Genomic DNA, 7,340 nt, shown 5'->3' with positions numbered 1-7,340 from the left:
TGGGCCCTTGCACAGCTGATCCTCCATGGTGGTTGATGGTCACAGCCAGTCCTTGCAGCTAATCAGCTGGAGGGTAAATCCCTCCCACTGACATGCCAACAATAATCAAGGCTCAACTACAACTGGAGGGTTTACACAGCCCACACGGGTAGTGCACCTTGAGTGCCCAGCCTGGGTGATTGGGGAGGCTGTGCCACTGGGCCCTACAGAATACCTACTACGTTAGGCCACTCTACTGAGTCTGGGAGATGTAGCAGCTCTACCCAATACACAGAAACAAACACAGGGAGGCTGCCAAAATGAGACAAAGAAAGATGTCACAAATGGAAGAAAAAAACAAAACTCCAGAAAAAGAATAAAACAAAATGGAGACAAGCAACCTACTAGATGCAGAGTTCAAAACACTGGTTATAAAGATGCTCAATGAAATTAGTGAGAACTTCAACAGCATAAAAAGAACCAGTCAGAAATGAAAGATATACTAACTGAAATGAAGGATAATTTACAGGGAATCAATAGTAGAATAGATGAAGCCAAGAATCAAATCAGCAATTTAAAATATAAGGAAGAAAAAAACACCTAGTCAGAACAGTAAAAAAAAAAAAAAAAAGGAATGAAAAAAAAATGAGAGTAGTGTAAGGAACCTCTAGGACAACTTTGAGCATACCAATATGTGCATCATGGGGGTACTGGAAAGAGAAGAGAGAGAGCAAGATATTGAAAGCATATTTGAAGAAATAATGACAGAAAATTTCCCTAACTTAGTGAAGGAAGTAAACATACAAGTCCAGGAAGCACAAAGAATCCCAAACAAGATGAATCCAAGAGGCCCCTACCAAGATACATCATAATTAAAATGCAAATTGTCAAATACCCAGAGAAAATCTTAAAAGTAGCAAGAGAAAAGCATTTACCCATAAAGGAGTTCCCTTAACACTGTCAGCTAATTTCTCAACAGAAACTTTTCAGGCCAGAAGGGATTGGCAAGAAATATTCAAAGTGATAACAAGCAAGAATCTGCAAACAAGATTATTCTACCCAGAAAAGCTATCATTTTAAATAGAAAGACAGATAAAGAGCTTCCCAGACAAGAAAAAGCTGAAGTTCATCACCACAAAATCAATATTATATGAAATGTTAAAGGGTTTTAAGAAGAAGAAGGAAAAAATAAGATAAGAAAATGAACAATAAAATGACAATGAATACATATAAATCAACAATTAAATCTAAAAAAAAAAACAAAATAAATGAACAAGCAGAATAGAAACAGGCTTATAGATACAGAGAACATTTTGACAGTTGTCAGATGGGAGGGATCTGGAGGGATGGATGAAGAAAATGAAGGGATTAAGAAGTACAAATGTGTTGTCACAGAATAGTCATAGGGATGTAAAGTACACATAGGGAGTCTTATATAATAAAAGGGTAATATGCAAATCAACTGAACAGTGGAATGACTGGTCGCTATGATGCACACTGACCACCAGGCGGCAGATGTTCAATGCAGGAGCTGTCCCCTGGCGGCCAGTGCGCTTCCACAGGGGGAGCGCTGCTCAGCCAGAAGCCAGGCTGATGGCTGGCAAGCGTAGTGGCGGTGCGGGGAGCCTCTACCACCTCCGCAGCAGCCTAAGCCGTCAGTCGGACTTCCCCCAATGGCTCCCACACTGTGAAAGGGCGCAGGCTGGGCTGAGGACACACACCCCCCCCGCCTGAGTGCACAAATGTTGTGCACTGGACCTCTAGTATAGATAATAATATTCTAATTACTATGTATAGTGTCAGAATGAGTGCGAGATTTATTGGTATGATCACTTAATAAGTTATGTAATGTCTAATCACTGGGGTGTATACCTGAAACTAATATAATAACGTATGTCAACTGTAATTGAAAATTTTTTAAGTGATTAAAAAATAAATAAATAACTAAAATAAAATATGTATACTCCTAACCATGGTTCTATTTCAGTTTGGTGGATAAGGGTACTAACATTGCTCTCAAAATTGTCCCCTTCTAAATGGTAACTTTTATTATTTATCACCTATCTTTAAATTTTAATATCTAGGTAACATATTGTTCATTTTGAAAATAATAACTACTTCGTTTATTACTTACCTCTGGTGAATGTCCTGAGAATTAATAATACAAGAGAAAAAAACTTATAAAAATGAAATAATGAGGTTTGCAAGAGTTATAGGTTGATAAAGAGTTAATGCTGCTGTTTTCCTCCCCATTATTAATGCCTCTGATCATTTACTAAAAATAAAACCAAAACAACAATGCCTTTAACATCTACCTGCTATCACTGATTGCTAATAATCCTACGTATGTGTTGGGGAGCAGAGAACATCAATACAAACAGCATACATTGACAATATTTTAAATATGAACATGTTCTGTGGAATAAGAGAACTGGATTAGGTCATATTCACGTTGTAAGTGAGTAATTTGGGTTGTTACATTATACAGTCTGACAAGCTTTCTTTCTTGCTTTTGTTGTAAGGCTTTCATGTAGCGCCATCGTGTGGTCAGCCAAACACATACCCGTTGATTTGAAAGTCTGAAAAGTCCCAAAAGAGAAAGAATGTGCTATTTGGTGGACTTAGTTCAAGCTGAGAACCTTCATCTTATCAAAAAGGGCCTAGAAAGGGTTGGCTGTGGTCACCTCATTGCACAGACCTAAGCCCAGGCACTGACTTACCAGCAGGCTCAGATGGTGCTTGTTTGAAGCCAGAACCAAGTCAACATAGCTGAGAAGACCTGAGGCAGCAAATAGCTCTTCCCACTTCAAAACTGTTTAATATTTGGGCATCTTATATAAAAGGCCTATCAACGGTTCAAAGTTGTGTTATTTCTATAATTATTTCCAAAATCACAAGTTACAGTCAAAATGCTATAGCCATAGTGACCTTTTTATCTAACTAAAACAATCTGGGTACATGGATAGATACGTTTAAGTGCACATATGGGGCAAATCAGAGCAATTTATATATTAAACACATAGCATGACATTGTTCTTTTCTCATTTAAATCATGTGCATCTATTTTCAAAAGTACAAAGCAAAACTTTTGTTCCAACTTTATTCTACTTAATTTTCAATATCATCTCTAATACTGAGGGATGGGTATAATCATTCAAATCATAATGACAATGAGGTTATTTTTTTAAATATATTTTATTGATTTTTTACAAAGAGGGATAGAGAGTTAGAAACATCGATGAGAGAGAAACATCGATCAGCTGCCTCCTGCACACCTCCTACTGGGGATGTGCCCGCAACCAAGGTACATGCCCTTGACCAGAATCGAACCAGGGACCTTTCAGTCCGCAGGCTGACACTCTATCCACTGAGCCAAACCAGCTAGGGCAATGATAAAAACTTTTAAAAGTCTGGTCAGGGTGGTTCAGTGGTTGACCATCTGCCTATGAACCAGGAAGTCATGGTTTGATTCTAGGTGTGATAAATTATTTTAATAAAATAGGAGATTTAGATGAAGAGGCAAAAAATTAGCTTAAACCTCAATGATACTTATAAAATAAGTGATATGAACTTTATTTTTTTTAATTTATCTTTATTATTGAAAGTAATACAGATGTACCCCTTTTTTCCCCACTGACCCCTTCTAGCCTGCTCCCTCCCCCTCCCCAGGCCTTCACCACACTATTGTCTGTGTCCATGGGTTATGAATATTATACATATAAGTTCTTTGGCTGTTCTCTTCCCACACACCCACACCCCCCTTCCCTCTGAGTTTCCACAGTCTGTTCCATGTTTCCATGTCTCTGGATCTATTTTGTTCGTCAGTTTATTTTGTTCTGTAGATCCCACCTTTGAGTGAGATCATGTGATTCTTGTCTTTCCCTGACTGGCTTACTAGTATTTCTGACCTGGAGGGTATCATGCAGATTGATATTTTAAAAGTAAAATTTTTTTTCTCTCAAGGTCTAAACACAGAAATCAAAAACACAAGTTGGTAAAGGAGTGATTCAGGATTTAAATACAAAAGTTATTTTTATAAATCCTTAAATTTCTTTCAGGTATAAAACATTACTAAAATTTAAACATAGTAAAGCCTATGGAGAAGTGCAATTCTGTTAATGATTCCTCTTACTTTATAAAGCATTAAATGAGCTGATGAAATTGTTCCCTTTAATTGAGAATAAAAAGAGAGAAATTTGGCCATTTAAACTATACTGATTTATATATTATTTTTAAAATTCTAAGTGCTTTCAAATTTATAAAATTTAACTTTTTAGAGAGAGAGAAACATCAATTTGTTGTTCCACTTATTTATGCATTCATTGGTTGATTCTTGTATGTACCCTGACCGGGGTTCGAACCCACAGCATTAGTGTATCAGGACAAAGCTCTAACCAACTGAACTACCCAGCAAGAGCTCAGATTATAAAATTTAAATACACTAGTCAACTTTGTGGAATAAATTTCTAATTTACTTTTCTATTCTCTTTTGAACACCAACTGCAAATTGCTTATTACATTTAAAAGATATAAAATTATCAACAGATATAAAACCAGATAGAACATAACTATAAATCTAAATTTGGGGTTTCAAACTATCACTGCTTCTATATGTTCTATTTAATATAGTGACTTTCTATAATATGTTCATGAGTTTATGATAGTTTTATGTAAAATAAGTTTGTTCTGATCACTTTTAGTAGAAAAGAAGTATATCCGTATACGAAAGAAAAAGAAAAATGACTTAGTAAGTACATATCCTAATGAAGAAAGAAAAAATGTATTGAGTAGACATAGAGCTTATTTAAACCAAAGATTATATAATCACAATTATTTTGGTTATGAGTGTCTATTATGGAAAATAAAACAAACCCAGTAACTAGACATACAGTAATAAAACAAGTAGAAAGCCTAATGAAATCTTGACACAGTTAAAGGACTTAATAGTTAGGGGGGTGGGGCCACTAGTTAAGATCAGTTAACAAGTTATTTAACTGTCTGAGGATCCCAGAAACTGGTTCAACAGGAGTGTCAGGGGCAGCTGCTGATGGGAAGGCTACAAATCAAAAGTCTCCTGAATCTTCAATCCCCATAAAGGAGATGAAGGGTGTCCAGAAGCTCTGGCCCTGGGTAACATCAAAGAGGGAGTACTGGTCAGCTTCTTCACAGATACATCTCTGTTCTATTAGGAAGAACAAAGACTGGAGACAATCTTAGTCAACTGTTCTTTTGACTGCAAATAACAGAAACTCATTTTAGATTAAGCAAAGAAGTGGCATTCAGTGTTTGGATATAAGTATATAGTGTTCCCTAGTCTGGGCTGAGTGCTAAGGAAAACACCAGTGAATATCAGACACATCCCCTTTGCTTCTGCAGATCAGTGTTTAGCAACAAAATCAAATCAAACAATTTTTTAAAAGGGGGAGGTGGCTGCCGAGCGTAGCTCAGTGGTTGATCATCAACCTATAAACCAGGAGGTCACGGTTCAATTCCTTTTGGGGCACATGCCCAGGTTATGGGCTCGATCCCCAGTGAGGGGGCCTGCAGGAGGCAGTCAATAGATGATTCTCTCTAATCATTGATGTTTCTGTCTCTCTCCCTCCCTCTCCCTTCCTCTCTGAAATATATAAGTGTGTGTGTGTGTGTGTGTGTGTGTGTGTGTGGTGCTACTCAAAGAGCAATCCAAAAACCATGATGGGATTAGTTATAGAAACTGAAATTAAGCATTTAGAAAATTGTGTAACAGTTGATAGAGTACTTTTGTTTGATTATTTTTAAATTTTAAGAAAAATACGTATAGGTTCTGTATTAGTTTCTTATGGCCATTGCAACGATTTACCAAAAACTTAGTGGCTAACAACAACAGAAATTTACTTTCTCGCAGTTCTGGAGGCCACTCCTTTCATGATTTTTAAAAGGGGGCTTTGAGCTAGTGAAGCACCTTTGCCAGCATAAGCAGAGAGCAGGAAGCGCTTAAGAGTTTATAACCACCACTGCGGCCACAAGCCAATGACTGGCTGGTGAGGTAGTGTGAAAGCCCAGCAACTTTGCCTTGAGTCAGGACAGACAGTGCATTGTAACCTGGCTGTCACTACCCTTGCTTGAATAGTACCCTTGCTTCTAACCTTCCCCCTTTTGCATATGAATCCCTTGCCTAAGGTCCCTTTATTTGGAAGAAATTGTCCCAACACAAATAGATACCTTGCCTAATGTCCCCTTAGTCTGGAGAACCCAACCTAAGCTATTTCATACAAACAAAATATATGCATCCAAACCTCATTGAGGAACTAGACCAGATTATCCAGCTCTCTCTGGACCTTCAGAGCCTCATGAACTATCTGCTTCTCTCTACATGATTATTTTATTTTTTCTTTGCACACACCTGACTTTGCTTTACTGTACATAAATTATTAATTCAACATAACTTTTTGGGTCTCAATTTAAAATTTCTTTCCACTTAACATAGGAACTTTCCACAGTTTATAACTTTTACAGTAGTTTCACATAAAAGCAGTTTATTCTATGAGCTTTAATAGAAAAGGATGACTTCACAGCTTTAAAACAATTACAAAACTCTTTATAGTGATAAACCAGATTACCTTTCTCTCAGTACCATTCAAGTGTTGAATAGATGTGAATCTAATTGGCCCAGATTATATTGGGAGAAAATGGTAATGATATTGGGTAGGATCAGTAGAATTATAAAATATACAAATGACTTGCAGGTCTCACACTTTTTAGAATGTTCTCCTCTTTTAAGAGAAGAGGTGCATAGTGTAGGCAGATACCACACAAGTTCAAGCTACAGGAAATATCTGGAGGAAGAATTGAGGAGCCTTATTTTTGGAGGCTTAATCTAGAGAAGCAAACTGGGGAAACCTTGATTAACAGAGAGGCATATCCTGGACCCATAATGTATTTGTCTTTGAGTACAGAAAAAGCTTAGCAAGAATGAAACATAAAGAAAAAATTTTAATAAGTAAGTCATTTTCAGAAGACTGAAATCACAACTTGGTCATTGGGAATTTTATTGGTTAGACCAATGGTCGGCAAACCGCAGCTCACGAGCCACATGTGGTTCTTTGGCCCCTTGAGTGTGGCTCTTCCACAAAATACCACGTGCGGACGCGCACGTTCAATGCGATTGAAACTTCATGGCCCATGCGCAGAAGTCGGTATTTTGTGGAAGAGCCTCACTCAAGGGGCCAAAGAGCCGCATGTGACTCGCGAGCCATGGTTTGCCAACCACTGGGTTAGACTAATTTAACATAACTTTTCTATTAACTGTGATTTAATAAAATGTTATCATCACTTTTAAAAGCTAGATAATCCTACATAATAAAGCCTAGGTGGTGTCATGT

This window comes from Myotis davidii, unplaced genomic scaffold (assembly GCF_000327345.1).
Source record: "Myotis davidii unplaced genomic scaffold, ASM32734v1 scaffold482, whole genome shotgun sequence".
NCBI lineage: Eukaryota > Metazoa > Chordata > Mammalia > Chiroptera > Vespertilionidae > Myotis > Myotis davidii.
Note: the sequence above shows the minus strand (reverse complement) of the source record.